Raw genomic sequence first — 16,342 nt, forward strand, 5'->3', positions numbered from 1 at the left:
AAGCAAGATTTACTGAAACCCGTATTCACTGACGCTTCTGTACCTTACGTGAATGTAAAAGGCTTGATACTCAGCTAGTACAGATAAGTGTGGGGTTGCTGAAGACAGCTGATGCTATGGCCTTTGGGGTCTGCAGATAATGATGATAGTAGCCCGTGCTTCCATCTTTGAGGGACGCCTTTGCTCATCCTTCCTCTTAAGTCTGACATTACTGATCAAAATCAATTTTCCTGGGCTGTGGGCTTCTCTGGGTAACAGTCTAAGCTCGCTGGTGAGTATGGAGGCCAAAAGAGTGCAGCTGGCAATCTTTCCAGGCTGCTGAGTTGGAAGGGAACAAAAGGCTGCTTCTCTCTGATGTTGGGTGCCCGGTGACCAAGGCATCGCGTGCAGATGTCCCTGCAGCATTCCCCACGGTCTCTGCATCCCTGGGCTCTGTTACCGAAGAGTAAATCCAAAGTGCATATATTGCTGCTGAGTGAGTGGCTTTTGGGCACCTCTGATCTTAGAGGTGTTGTAACATAATTTTGAAGTCCTGAAGTGTCCTTGTTGTTTGACTTGGAGAGTAAGGCAGTAATATTGCTAACATGAAGAGAGTGCCTTTCCATTAGCAGCGTGCAAGCTCAGCCAGGCTTCTGTTGCCCTCCATTTCTGGCTGACAGGAGTAGCAGCAGCTGCTGGAGCAAGTCTTGAGCCATAGAATGACAAGAAGGAACAGTATTTTTTCTTTTTCTTTTTAAAGCTAATATTTACATTTTGATAAGAAGTTCCTCATTATACCCATACCTTCTGTATATTATGGGTAACCTACTCACATAAAATAATAAACACTCCAGAAAGTGGAATAAACTAAGGGCGAGACCCAAGGCAGAACTCAACTTGGATTTCTTACTTGTCTTCCCTTTGAGCATGCTGACTTCTGTTTCTTCTCCCATCCCCAAAAGGAAAACAAAGTAAACCCTACCAAAATCCTTGAGACTTGTCTTCTGGTTGTGCTGGCAGGCTTATAGAACTTGCATTCAGATACCAGAACAACTAAAACTCTCCTGCTCACGAACAAAAATGGCTTGTGCAGGGTTTTGAAGGGTATTTTGCACTTTCTGCTGTGTTATTTGGACCAAGTCCAACGGGCGTCGTGTCTTGTCTCTTATCTCTTCGAACACATCCTTTACAAAAGCAGCTCTGTAAATCCAGGCCTGCCAAATTTGTATAGCTCTTCTGTTCTGTCTTTCTGCCTTCGCTGACTGAAAGGATAGAAGGGAATTTTGGTTTTATTTTTAGAAAGTGATGTTCTGGGCAAAGAATCAAAACTCCAAGTTAGTTGGTGGTTCTGATCTGCCTCCCAACTTCCACTTGTGCCCATTGGGATATTTACATCTAAGTAGTCTATTGCCTTGGAGCATCTCTGAGGTTGCACAGTGGTCCTTTAACAAAGACACATCCTCCTAGCTTGCTGTGGGCAGGGATAAAAGGCTGACCTCATAGAAGATGATGGCAAAACTCCCTATGACTTAGGCACAATTTCATAAAACCTTTTTTGCTGTTGGTATAAACAACTATATTCAGAAAACAAACCCCAACCAAACTTAGTGTTTTTCTTCTCTGGCGTGGGGGTTTTAATGGGTTCCCCGTTCTCCCTTTGAGGAGTTACCTAACTTGGAACAATTACATTTTGCCTGTTACTTACCCAGTTTATAAAACCATGTATTGGATTGTCAAATCAAACACTTGGCTGTGCTTCACACTGTTTAGAGGCTTCTCAGTGAAGAGGTGAACCAAAGTCAGTAGCTCATGTTCAACCTCTGGGGATATACAAGACTTTTGTAGCACCTTCCATGACAAAGGCAGGGAGGGTTGGTGTGTTTTAAATCATAAGGGTGGTTTATCATTGTATGGGCCAGAAGCTGCTTCTGGGAACTGTATATGAAAGTGCTGAAGCAGATGCCTGTTCTGGAGGGACAGTGCTGCTTCCTTGTAGGATGACTGGAGTGTGGAGAAGCTGGGTGCTGCATTTTATTCGTAATTGCTTATAGTTTTCCAGAAAGTGAACTGTTATTTTAAGACCCGCTGATCCAGCTGATGACAGTGTTTTATCAGTCAGCAGAAGCACTTTCTGGCTACTCTTTAATCTGTTTGCATCAGCATTAGCTTTGAAAGAAGAAAAAGTGGTTACATGGATATACACGTCCACACACACAAGAAGAGATCATTACCTTTGCAGGCACCAAGCGTTCAAGTCTAAGAGCTTATTTCCATCAACTCCAGTCCTTGTGCCAGCTGATGTCTTGCCCTACCTCAGGTGCCATTACTGCTGTTCCTAAACCTTGGCTTTTCCCTTCGGTGCATCTTTCTTTTTGTCATTTACTTCCTTCTAGTTCTGCAGCAGTACTGATGTTTATGTCCAAGTTCCCATGTGGAGCTCAGGTAGAGGCCATAATTGGAGCTCTGCCAATGGTAAAACCTTGGGCTGGAGGAGTTTGGTGACTTGTACTTTGCTGTATTTTCTTCACGTTGTACCTTTTGACGTGGCAAAAGCTGTACATGTGAAGTACCTGGTGTTTTGTGGTGACTCAATACACTAATTTCATGGCCAGCTCATTTCAGCTTTTGCTTTCTTCGTCTCTCCATTTAGATGTGTATCAGCCCACAGTTAAATCTTTCTCCCTGAGTTCAGTTCCCTCAGTTCAATGTTCTTTGATTTCAACCTGACAAGAAGAGACATTGGAGGGGGGGGAACTTCTGATGCATCTGTCTCCAAAAGGTTCTATTTCTATGGTTCTGATCACCTGAAAAACATCATTTGCATGGAGGGCTGTCAAGTTATGTTGCTAATTCACTCATAATGCTGGCTATAGAGCAGCGTGTGCTGGTTTCTGCTGCTACCAGAGATCTTTACAAACAAAATTCCTTCAGATGTTTTGACTTCTGAGCTTTGACAAGATATATGCATCTATCTGGCAGTTTGTATTATTCAAGCTACATCTGTTTGGCATACAGCCTGGCAGGACCCCATAGTCTGCAGTGCAATCTGGTATTATTTCTCACTATGATTATTAAAGAGAATGCTCACAAAATATTAAATAGATACTACAGGATACCTTTAAACTCCAGCGACGTTTCCTTTTGGGGAATGTGTTTGTGAGGTTTAGTTCAGATTTTCCTCATATGGTTTAAGTCTTTGAATACTTGAAACTTTGAATGTTTTTATCCTCATCAATTCTATCTGAAGCATGAAAGAGATTTAAGTAATTTAATAGCTCTTTACCTAATATTTTGTGCATTAAAAATGTATTTTCTTATGAAAGCAAGAACTATGCATCCCAAATAGAAGCATATCACATGTAAGCATGTTATACGTTGGGTTTGAACAGTATGTAAAAGGACATATGTAAATTGCTTTGCTTTTTGTATGCTAATATTCTTCTGCCTCTGCTGCATTTGAATGTCCTTTGTAGATAAGTGCTAGAATTCAGGAACTTGAAACAAGTAGGTGAGAAGAATAACTATTCTGCTTGTGTAATGATGAAGATTAATGTGAAGACATGCACGCTTCTTCTACATCTGCTTAATACACCGTCAGTGGCTTCTGTGCAAAAAACCCCTGCCCTTGTCTTGCCTACCTGCATCTTCACAGGTGTGAATTAAAACTTAAGGAAGGGTGATCTAAAAGCTTTGATTTACCCTGAAGCTTAAAATTGATCTTCAAAGTGAGGTTGTTAATGAGGCAGCTGATACCCAGTCTTGTGGGTTTCTTGTTTTTCCTTCATATGGAAGGATTTTACATATACATAGGTGTGTTTTGGTATTAGCAGCTTAGCTAAATCACTTCAAGATACATTTCAGTGTATCACGCAGCTCTCTCTGGTGAGTTGAATTCCACAGATTGAAATGCTGTTTGAAGTTGCCTTGTTTCAACTTGGCAAGTGCTACTAAAGGTATGTTTTCCCTGCCTTTGGTAATTTTGACGTCTGTCATTTACGTTTTACGTCTGCTGTTTATGTTTTCTATCTCTTTCATTTTACAGATGTCTGAGAGGACTTTAAGGTATTGCAGAGCTACTGACAGGAGTTGCAGGAAATACCAGTTGAGGGTGCCAGGTGGGCTGAGGGGGTCTGAGGCTGGGGAGGGAAGAGCTGTTGGATGGTCAACCAGCTACAAAGGGACACTGAGCAGACCTGAAAGCAAAACTCAGCCTGAGCCTGCATGGCATGTAGCATGACAGGGCAGCAAAACCAGCACAGCCATTTTAATGTGACCCTTTTGAGGAGCAGGAGATATGGGCCTGGAAGTGCTGCATTGAAGTGTCTGTACTTTTTTCAGGCCCCATTAAACTTTACCAATGTGCAGAAATGTAAATATGGTTTAACACTTTTACTTACAAAATTAAATCTGATTAATATCTGTCTGCCTCAGGTAGCTTTTGTACTGCAGTGTTCAGTGACTGCTCCTTGTGTTTAATAAAGCTACTTAAAATAGTACCTTTGCTGCAGATCTGTGTTCCTGGGCAGACTCTGCATCTGTGTTGCTCCAGGTATTGTGTGAGTACATCCTTGGGTAGTCCTTACTCTGGGTTTTCCATTGTTATCTTAGCCAGGATATAAGTGGTATGTATTGAAGTGGTTTTCCAAGGTGACAAGCTGCACGAAGTGTTGCAATGCTGGAATTAGCATCTTATCTTCCAAGTAAGTGTGCTTAGGCCTTCTGATCTGGTATCTCACTCACTGCAAGTAAGGCACAGTGTGACCCTGGGGAGGAATCCTTGGTGCCACAGCCAAACGTTACAGACAGTACTGAAAGATGGCTTCCCTCCCACCCCAAAAGAAACAAAGTAGAGAGTCTGGGGATGGGAAAGACTCCACAATCGACAGCAGTAGACTTAAAATATGTATTAACATTTTGGAAATGCGTTCCCGTGCTCCTGGCTATGGACCGGGGAGCTGTGATGAGCATCTGTGTGTTATTTCAGAGTGAAAACAGAGCTGGGCACAGAGGAAAGGAGTTCTCGTTGTCTGATTCCTTTGTCTTTCTGACTCCTCTTTAATTTCAGATGCTCATACTCAAATAACAAAACCTTTGTTTGAGCTTCCTGTCAGTTAAGATAAGACTTTGTAGTAAGCACTCGTTCCTCCTGTGGAGTCTTTGAAGTAAAATAATATAGTCCAGGCTCGCTCTTTGTGGATTTTCAGACATAAAATAATCAGGAAGAAAATGATTTAAATGAACCATTCAGTCTTCCATTATACTTTCATGGAGTGATGCAAAACACAGGACCAATTCATAATGGTTAGCTGGATGCATAGTGCACATCTGTTGCATTTTGAGAAGTGGGACTTGGAAATGCTGCTTGTTAGTGCTAAATCTATAAAACATGTATATAAAACACACATAAAAGGAGCAGTGCTATATTGTTCTCTTATTTCCATATTCCTGTCCTTCTCTAGACGAGTAGCAAAGGTCAGTTCATGTCTTCCAACAAGTGTGGCACCCTGAGAACTCTGCTGCTGAGGTGAGCCTAGTTGGCTGCAACACTCAAAGTGGGATGAACAACTTAGATGCCCAAACACAAGTGAAGTGGTTTGGTTATTCATGACTAGATTTTATATGTAGGGGATTACAGGGGCTGCTCTGCACATAAAGCATCACCATTGCCTTTTCTTTGGGTGAGTGTGTGCATTGCAGCGTGAAGAACTTTTATTTGTTTATTTTGGCCTCCTTTCTCATTGAGGTCAAGACAAAATCTAGCTCACGGTCATTGGTGACATTTGTGCTGCTTTGATGCTCCTACCTAAGGAGAAATTTCCAGGGCAACAGATAAAAATAATTGCTATAATAACTCACCCAGTCACTACCCCTTGGTACAGTGCACAGTGCGATGCACAAGTGGAGTTTGTATTCGCCCTACAACCCAGTATTTTTTTTGAGCTTAAGGTGCTTTGCTGAGAGGCTGCAGTGTTGTTAGGAGAGGGGTAGAGCTGCAGGTGATTGTGTGTGCTGACAGAACATTTGAATGCAACACTAACTTCTGTGAAGGAGAAAAATAAAAGGAGGAAGGGGAAGAAGCAAATAAGTTTATTCAATATTTCAAGGAGTGGGCAGGTGTATCAAGGTAGGAGTGGCTGGCTTTTGTTTCATGGCTGAACGTAAATCTACTCATTATCAGCCTATCATCTGAATCTGAGGTCTTTGGGAGTGTGGGGAGCATGGAGTTGATTTTTCATACACTCAGCCTTAGTTGTAGTTCTTCCTCTCCTGTTTGTTACACAGTGATGTTGCTTTTAGGGTAGAATATCCAGTCATGTTTTTCCTGTAGGCTTAGGATGGATGGATTGATGTCCCCAACTACATGATGACTTTGTGTCTCTGGGGGCATCTTCATGTGAAGCACCTATGTTTCAGTAAATAAATACTGGTTTTGTAGCTCTGAAGTTTTCTCAGTCTTAAGCATCCACTTTGGGAATAATGAGGATAAATCATAAATGACTGAGAACTTCCTTTGGATAATTTATTAGGGTAGAAGCAAAGATGCAAAAACATCCTTTTGATAGTGGGATGTGGATTTGAAAATGGATGCTGAGGTTTTGGTTGGTGGTTGGTTTTCCCAGTGTAGCACATGTTCCTGTGGTGGGAGATCCCCTTTCTGGCTAATTCAGTCAGCCTTTTGATGTGATAAATTGCTAGTTGGCACATACCAACAATTCTATAGTAACCACAACAAGAGAGTTGTTGCAGCTTTTAATCTGTCACCAGGATAGCAAAGGTAGCTGAGGAGTGGGGTTTCCACTCCATTCTATTTAGTATCTTCTTTCTTTGCCATGAGATGGAAAGGAATGGTGTGGGAGGAGAATTAAAAACTCAGTTCAGACTAAGCTAGGTTCCTGTAAAGTAGGGCAGTGCTTCTTGCCTTGTGGACCTTGGCATAACGTGCTGTGGAGGCAGCGGAGCAGTTGCTATGCATCTGCTGCCTCATCCCTTGTGCGTTGCCACTGTCTCAGTGTGTGTCATCTTGTTGGTCACCTCAGAGGTGGCTTCCAGGAAGAGATAAGAGATGATGTGGTGATGAAGGATCAGGTTGGTGCTGTCAGCTGGCTTCAGGCAAACTCATCAGACCTCTAGGGAGGTGAGCATGTACCTGAGCAGAGTCCAGGCAGTAACCTCAACCTCACTGCACCTCAGCCCATAGGTACCTCGAACCATCTGGCTTGCTGGTATAAAGAAATGCCACAAGTTTTGCAAAGGCTCTAGTACAAAGATGCGTGCTTTGACTTGGGATGTCTTCTCCAGCTCCCTAAGTCTGTTCCTACCCTGGCTGGACAGAAGCTATGTTGATTTCTAATAAAAAGCGAAAGTACAAGCTCCAACAATGTTGACTGGAGCATCCAGAACAATGGAGCTCAGTCTAATAATTAACAAAAGCATTCACAAAAGTCATGAACAGAAGCACTAGTGACATTTGCATTGTCTAACAGGTTTTTTAGCTCCACAATGCAGCCTGCCTCCCAGAAGGATGCTCCTCCACGCGCTTTCGGAGGTGTCAGGACAGTAGATCGTGTGTGTTCACTCTGCGTGTGTCCATGCAAACTAGTGTTCCTACTGCCAGGTGGTTTACTTGGTGATATGATTCATCTCATGTTTGCATACCTGCTGCTTCCAGGGAAGCAGTGCATGTTCATGGTAATAATGAGGTCTTGCTTAAAAATAGACCAGCATCCTTCATTTTCTTGTCCTTCTGTTTGCCCAATGATTTGTCGGTGTTGCCAGCACGAATGTTTGTCCCTGTTGCTGTGCAAGCTGTTCACCCCTTCCCTCCTCCCCTACGTGTTTGTTGTCTTCAGTGAAGCAGTTCCCTGCTCTCTTCTTCCCTCGTTGTGGTAGCAGAGCTTGCACTGTTGAGGCTTATGGCATCATTTGGAGAGGTGGGGAAGAGTCCACACTGGTTCTGAAGTAGAAAACTAGCATCTCCATAGGACAAGCAGCACATTGTGCTGCGTGTCTTCCCCTTCCACTCCCACGCCAGATGAAGTCCAACCTGTAGAACTACTTCTGAAAAGTTACAATAATATAATTACCTCCCTGTTTCACTTCAGGGCTCAGAGCCGTATTCTTGTCTTTGTGCTTTTTACAGTGGTTTTTCCTACAAATTAATCTGTGACCTTCTCTCCATTCAGGTTACTTTTTTGGACAGGGTGGAGAAGGAAAGGAAGATGGGTTGTTTCCAAAGGAGCTCTGGGTTGTGACCTGACACTACTTCCTGTGAAATGTTTGGACTCTGAGTGCTTAGATATGCTTAAACCTTTGGGTTTTTCCCCCCAGAATTTGCTTTTGTTGTTGTTTCCACCTGGTTGCATGTGAAAACGAGTATGTGTTCTAACCTAACGAAGCCATTGAAAAATGCTGCCACCTTTGCAGCAGCCACCTCAGCGCAGGCTTTGTGGAAACCGCTTCAGAACTAATAGCGGTGGCAATCTGTGTGTGTGTGTGTGTGTGTGAGAGGGAGGAGAGCACGTCTCCATCTGCAGCGTGGCGGTGGCGCGGGATGGAAGAGGTCTGGCTTTGTACAATCAACCCCTGCAATTGTTGTGAAATTCTCCTCTCCTGCAGCATTTATTACTATGTAAAATTGAAATCTGCATGATTTCCTGCTGCGAGCGCCTGTGCCCAGGGACTGGTTTCTATAGTAACTAATACCAAGGAGCGGGCTGGGGCTGTGCTCCGGAGCTGTGTGTGAGTGTATTTCGCAGTTCCATGCAATCCTGTGTGAGTATTTGATTGATGACAAACAAAAAGTCAGAGGCTTTGGCTGCCATTGCTACAGTAGTAGCACTGTGTGTGCCTCGGCATGTACATTGAGGTCTAAAAATAGGCATTTTACAAAATGGAATTGGAGGTTTGTGTGGTGCCTTCCCCCTCAGACACTCTCCCCGCTCCCTGAGGGAAAGCTGCTGAATGGAAACACTGAAGAGTACACTGGTGAGTGTTTGTTCTGGAGGCACTTCAGCCCACCCCAGAGTGAAACATACACCTAGGAGCTGGGTCCATTTTGCCCCAGTAGCTGTTGCTGCTGTTCTGTTTTGAAGCAGAGCTGGTGTTTGTTGTCCTGAACATGATGCATAGCACTGTTAATGCAGTTTCATCTGCAGGACCAGCTTCTGCCCTCATTTAGGCCCAGGCGCACCTGCTGAATGCATTCGTTTCACAGAGGTTAAGCAAGGAATGGGATGGAGAAGGTTGAAGCTTGGCTTGTAGATTGTAGGCTTTCAGGGTGCCAGGCAATACAGAAAGCCTGGTTTGCACAGTTTGTAAGCAGTCCAGAAAGGCATGGTGGGGTCAGGTGCATGAAGAGGAAACTTAATCTTCCCCTTAGGGGTCACTTTCAAAGGAAAATTTGCATCATGTGGTGGAGGTGGGGAAGGAATGGAGAACAGTGGTCTCTGTCCAGAGAAGTCCCCTAAGTACAGAAATCAGACCTAGGCAGGCAGCAGTAGTTTTGGTCTCACACACTCCTCCCTTCTGTAGTTCCTCAGAACTGTGTTGGGGCCAAGCTTGAACTGTAGAGTGAGCTTATGGCATTGATGAAATAGTCTGCAACGTGAAGGTGTCTTTGTGTGACTGAAGGTTGGTTTTCATGGCTGTGCCAGAAAAGGTGTGTGTGAGCATGCGCTCCCCCCAAAAGCCAAGCATGTTCAGAAAGAGGGAGAACTCTTATGCATCCGCACGCAGATGTGTACGTACACACACCCGTGGTTAAACAAGGAGAGCCATTGGCTCAGCCAGCTCAAGGGGAGCCTTGACTTGGCCACCCCAAGAGCAACCTCTTACTAGTTTGGTATTTGGGGATGCTGGAGGGAGCAGAGGAAGGAGAGTGTAGAGAGGAAGAAATGGATGGAGGATGAAGAGGAGCTGCATGTGTTGTGCTGGGAATATTTAGGGGAGACATCAGGTCCATATTAATGAAGAAATGAGGCTTTTTATTTAAAACAAAATTAATCTGTTTGGACAGGTCATGTTTTATGTTCAGTGTTTGTGTGCAAGTCCATAGTAAAAACTATTACAGTGATTTAAAAATAAAATACAATACTGGATTAAACTGGTTGCATCAAGGGAGTAATGATGCATTTGAATAATCTGAGATGATTTGATGCTGATATATGACCAGATTAACAGTTTCAAAAGCAGGATTGGAAACTGTCATTCAAGAACATAATGACTGATGTTGCTGAGACATCGTCTTCACCTATGTGCTTATGTAGAAGTAAAATCTCCCTTTCTTGCATGCAGGTACTAAGCAGAGTGCTGAAATGAGGTCTGGGAATAAGAATTGGTTATGTTTACAAAATACAGTGATGCAAATCTGGGACATTGAGTTGTAATAAATTAAATCCAAAGTACATTTAGTGAATAGTTAAAGTGTAGATTGTGATGGATTATATCCCTGTTTGAGTGCTTGTTCATTTCCTGCTAGTTCACAAAATCACTGGAGTCCAATAGAGCACATTTCCTTTTGATGCTGTTGTGAATGGGTATTCATTTTAAATCTAGGTTATCTTGCATGGAAAATAACAGCTTAGTGTGAGCATTAGTCATTTCGGTTCAAAGGTAAAGAGTTCGCGTGTAGCTCTTCTGTAGCTACTGGAGAGGCAGGAGCCGTGGTTACAAATATAGTCAAGGGAATGTTTGAGCTATTAAGCTGAAATTCAGCTTGCTGGTGGGGAAATAAGTGCTGTCACTGCTTATGTACCATGATGCAAAGCCCTCTCCAGACTGTGTGGTTCAAATGCACCATGTGCATTCAGGGTGGATAATTGATTTAGACTAACAGATTTTAATCTTTCATTGTAAACTTGAGGCTGGCCTCAGGAAGAGTCACAAACTTTCTCAAGCTGCATTTTAACAAGGGTTTTAGCTATTCTGTCTGAAGTGGCTGCCTGTTTGCAGAGACGCTTTGTTCTTCACAATATATTTTCTGTGTTGGCAACCTTACTAATTTAACATAGCTTCCAAAATTGGGACTGGAAGAAAATCCTGGTGTATGTTCCCAGCTTTGGTGGAAGTGCTGAACGTCTGGTGTGCAACTATGGAGATAGTGAAGAAGGCGTTTGAGATGTTACTATCGGGTGACTTTATGCACAGCGTAATTGAAGTTAAAGCTCAGAAGTGACTGTTTTTAAAACAAAGGTACTTGTTAGAATAAAGCTTTCTTGTTAAGGCTTTGTGTTGGAGTCAGTGGGTTCTCTCACGGGGAAAAAAGCTAATGCCATCAGAGGTGCGTACAGCCACCCATCTGCCCATCATGAATATTGCCAAGGGATTTTTGGAGCAGAGTGAAGAAGTCTGTCCTGTGCTCTGCGAAGAGGTTGGTTGATGAAGGCTGCGTGTCAGCTTAAAAAGTACAACCGCTCAGTATCCTTTCCAAAGCTGCCTGGCTCTGATGTACTGTTCTGACTGTTGCCTAATCTGTTGAAAATGTTCAGAATTTCAGCCTCTTTAGATCTCAGTTTTTGAGGTCGGGATCATCATGGATAAAGCAACGTATAGTTTTGCTGGACTCAAAATTTGTGCCCTCTAGGCCTACCCAGAAGCTGAAGGATATGTGAATAGCTTTCTTCTCTTGCTTTCTTTTAGAGAAAAGGTCTCTTAGATGAAACACATTCAGCATGTAAAAAGCTTCTCGTGACCAATGGGACTAAACATGAAACATTAATGATGCAGCTTTAAGTTGCAGGGAAAACAAACTGGGGCAAGTCAGTTCATTTTACCTTTGATTCACTGCTTCCAACAGTTACAAAGAGAAAAGGTTGAAGGGACACAAGGCAAATAGGAGTCTCTTCCTTTAGCTTTTCCTTGTAATGACATATTTTGCCCCAGACAATAGTTTCAGTATGTTAGATGCACAGCATTTATCATTTCCAAGTGTAACTTAGATTTTCGTGTTTGTCTTTTTTTTAAGCAAGCGATGTGCTAACAGCAATTTACACAATTGCAACGATTTCTGTTTAAAGGAAGATTTAGTTATAGCTAAAGGGAGAATAAAATAAAGACTTCCAAGAATAGTCCTGGATTGTAGAGGTTCGAACATCCCCTGGGATGGAGGTGAGAGGTGATAGTTTGACCACAAGACTTGGATGTCAAACATTGACAAGCACATCTGGTTTTTATGACCTATTTATAGCAAGGAGAATTTCTTGTGGTCATAATATCGACAAAGGTTGTTCAAGTTATTAGCTATTTGTTTTGGAGATCCAGTGTGAGATGCCATGTAAACCCTGCAAAGTAACTGCATTAAAAAAGGTAGGGTCTGGAATTCCTGCCACTTAATTCCTTCAGTAATGTTATTTAGGAATCTAGTTATGCTGCTTTGCATTCCCAGAACTATCCCAAAACATTGCTGGGGCTGAACAGGATGATCTCTGTTCACAGGATCTTGGGGGCAACTAGATTTTTACGGACACCTCCTTTTCTCTTTAGTAAGGCATCTGGGTAACTGTTGTTTTCCAGCATTCCCTGGGTCTGTCTAGATTTCCCTGCCCGGTCCAGTTAGTTCTGCTTTGCAGAGGGCTGTGCTTGTTTTCATTGGAAAGAGGCTTGCCTGTGGTTTTTTGTTTTCAGCTTCTGTGGGTTTCCGTGCTTTTCCCTTCCTTTCTGCGGCACTACATGTTTCCTGCAGTGTTTTCAGCATATCTGCCTTAAGTCGGATGACTCAGAAATACGTAACTTGGCGAACAGCCTGCTTTTGCAAGAGGACTGGTAATAATGAGATGGACAGATGCAGTATTCTTGATTGTTTGAATGGGGATAGGCCTAGCTACAGTTTTGTTACTCTTTCTTGATCCCTAAAAACCTCAGGTGCTCTTCTTGTAACACATACAACACTTTCTCAGTGGTTGTATAGGAAAGATTAAGGCAGACAAACTTGTTTCAGCCATGCAAAGAAGGTGTCAAACTAGACAATCCTGAAAGCCTTGTTTTTAAAGCTCTGCTTCCCTGACCAGAGTAGTTCACGTTTTACTTACACGGTATTAAGATTTCTTAAACGCAGTATGTCTGGACAAAGATCTTTTCATGCAGCAATGAATAACAATTTACCTCCTCTTTCGTTTTCTGTTAACGTGTTTCAGATTTCAGTTCTGTAGGTAGAGCTGCAACTCTTTTTAGGGTATTAAAAAAAGGTGTACAGAGAGTTTGCTTTGTAGGAAGAGTTGTCAAAGCCATGTCACTAGTTTTAAGCTGTGATGAAAACCATTGTAATACTTTTATAAGGCTATTTTTAGACTCAGTTATGCTGGAGAAGGAGGAGGAGCAGTTGCTTTGGCAGGAATGTGAAGAACACCATCCTTAGGTTTGTTGGATACAGTCTCAATATAACTTAGAAGTTAATTAAATCTGCTTGGGAAGGTTTCTGGAGGAGTGCTAACCAGTGGTGGCCTTGTACAGTGGAAATACTGGTGAGCAACCTTAGTATGGACAAGTGGACAGGGAGATCTTGGGGGAAAACCCTGTTGGGTTTTCCTTATTCATAGGCATCTAGTACATAATTCAGATACTTTTTAAGTATGAGGATGAAACACAATTAGATTAGAAGTTACTCGCTCCAGTTACCCATCCAAGAGGTGAAGATAGCAAGTTCTGCCCAGTTGGTGAGAACTGTGCTTGAGTAAGTAGGGATGAAGGAATGAATGGTGGCAGACCAGTCACTGCCATTTTAAGGTTTACATATGGAAAGCATCAGGCCCCAAAGCCCCTCAGGCTCCTTGTCTTCCTGCCTTTTTGTTTCTTATCCGACTGAATGCCTCTGTGACCTACAGACAGAGAGCAGCCAGTCTGGCTTCACTCCTCTTCCCTGGTCATCTGCTTCATCTTAGTTTTGAAATATGAATGGCTGCAGCCATGTGCTGCTGACCATAGAAGTAAAACTTGGCTTTGATTTGAGTTTCTTCTTGCAGTGGCTGGTCTCAGTCTGCAGGAGAAGCCGTAGCAAGGTTTCAAAGCATAGCAGTGATTCACAGCTAATTTTCTTTTCAAGGACCAGAAGGACCATTAGATCAGCTAATGTGATTATCTCTGGAGGACTGTTCAGGGCTTAGTCGACCACAGGCCTTGTGCTGGATGCAGCCATGGCTGCAGCCCTGCAGCAGGGAGAGGTGTGGGAATGGGCACCATCTGTGGACTTGCAGATGCACTGGAAAATGCTCTGACTGCAGTGGTTTTGTGTAAAAATATATGTTAAAGATCTTTAACCGAACTGGTACCCACAAGAAGTCTTGCTCAGATTGCCTTCCTTGACTTGAGTCCTGAAGGACAGACAGACATTGGGTTTGGTGGTGTTTGACATTGGTGGATTTTGCATAACATTTACAGACAGGGCAGAGATTGTCTTGCACATCTCTGAGCAGGCAGGAAAACATAGTGCATACTGCCTTCTGTAACATGTGAATCTCATGGTGCTCATGGAAACAGCCGTGCCAGGACAGGGCCTGGAATGAAATGTCATGGCCAGGAATAGGTAACGTGTTGTGGCGAGAGCTGGTAACTCCCATTTTGCTGTGGTTAGTTGCAAGAGTCTAACTAAAACTGCAGTGAGTCCTTGCAGGCTCCTGTTTAGCACAGAGCTCCTGTGGTTCATGTTGGTGACCATCAGGTTCTCTTCAGAATTGTCAATCTTATATGCTTTCTCTTCTTTCTTCTCTCTGAGATATAAAAATAACCCTTCCCTTCCCACCACCCCCATGGCAAACGGTGTTGACCAAACTGCTTGAAGATCTGTGCCTCTGGTACAAGCAGGGCCGTGTCGGTGCAAGCAGAGCCAAGAGGCTTATTTCACTAATGAAGTATTTGGTGGTAGTGGGTCACTTCACACTCACATGTTTTGCAGCTTTTGTGTGTGCTGGGATGGGAGGCCACACAAAGCACAGCTGCAGTAGCGCTTGTGGAAGGTGCAGGTGTGAGGGTGGCTGGAGGATGCCAAACTGCCATCTCTGGTGGTGCTTTGTGGTATTTTTTACCTAGAAATGAGAGCAAGAATATCAAATGCAGTGAGTATCTGCTGATAGCTTTCCTCCAGGTTCTGCCACCTCATTGTTTAGCCAGAAGTCTATGAAAGTGTCACGGTTGAAACTGCATCAGGCTTGAGGGATGAATGTAGGTGGTGCCCTGCCAGTGTGTTAAGTCTTTTAGGTACTTTTTCCTGTGTTGCTTCAAGCATGTTTGTCCTCTGCTGTGGAGAAGATGCGGAGAAACAAAAGAGAAGTTGCAGGTGTTATTTGCATAAAATCATACCCCGAGAAGAAAAGCAGCAGCCTCTTGCTTTGCTTATTTATGTGGTTAGTACCCATTTTTGTGTCTGTGTTCTGGCATTTTAAAGCTAAATAAGTAGGGTAAGTAACCTTGGGCATTTAATAAAGAAAAGTGTGATGGTTGCCATAATTAAGTCAGTGATGTCCTGTATGCATTTGAAATTCCTAGCTCTCGTATGCTGTTAAATCTTTTCTGTCTGGTATGCAGCATGTCTGCTTGTTTACAGAATGCCTTGGAGCTGCTTGGATTCTCTCGTCCTGTGTGCAGAGTGGTTTATAACACTGCTAGGCATGTGTTGTTCTGACTGCAGAGATGTACTTGGAACCGTGCTTTGGATTGCACAAACAATAGTTTCCAGGAATGGTCATGAGGATCAGCAGAAGGAGCTTTGAAGGGTGTGCGGATGCAGCGTGATCTTTGGCTGAAAGGAAGCCCTTTGCTGGTGTTTGGGGTAATGCAGAGCCTGAGCAGCTATTTTCCCAAACAGCTTCCTGAAATAACAGAGAGTGGGGATCTGAGCATTGCTGTCTTTCCTCTATTTGCCTCCTTATTTGCACTACAAGAAGGAGCCAGGCAGCGAGGGAACTAGTTTTCTTTTCAAGTTGGAGGCATTTGCATAGGGCAAGTTACGTTCACTGCTGTCTGCTTTTGAGACACATCTTTTTGGAAGTCGAGGCTTTAAGCAGCTGTAAGATAAGTGCAGCACAACACGTTACCGACTGCATTTGTCATTCTCATCTAGAGAGAGTGTGCTGATTACGTTCAGCAGTTTCTTTTTTAATTGGAGAGAAAGGAGATGCTGGTCTCTATTCAGCTGGGGAAGAAATACAGAGAAAATGCTGCTTTGTGTGTGTGCAAATTGAAATTTCAACTATCTGGACAAAAGCGATGGGCATTTAGTGTAAACAAGTTAATATCTCAGTATCTGTTTGTGGAGTTGATTGAGTGGTCTTTTCATAACAGGGAAATTTACATATTTATGCGGTGGTCTTACAGTGTGGGCAATTCTTTTATTGAATTACACTGAACTATATCAGCTACAACGATATAGATGATT

At 43.1% G+C, this 16,342-nt stretch overlaps 1 protein-coding gene across 20 annotated transcripts in view; it reads left to right on the forward strand.

Moving 5' to 3' along the window:
- The window catches only part of MTSS1 (MTSS I-BAR domain containing 1), a 125,012-nt gene that overhangs the window by 20,001 nt on the left and 88,669 nt on the right, over positions 1 to 16,342 (forward strand). The gene's annotated exons all lie outside the window — the stretch shown is intronic.

The sequence above is a fragment of the Strigops habroptila genome, chromosome 1 (genome assembly GCF_004027225.2).
Source record: "Strigops habroptila isolate Jane chromosome 1, bStrHab1.2.pri, whole genome shotgun sequence".
Classification (NCBI taxonomy): domain Eukaryota; kingdom Metazoa; phylum Chordata; class Aves; order Psittaciformes; family Psittacidae; genus Strigops; species Strigops habroptila.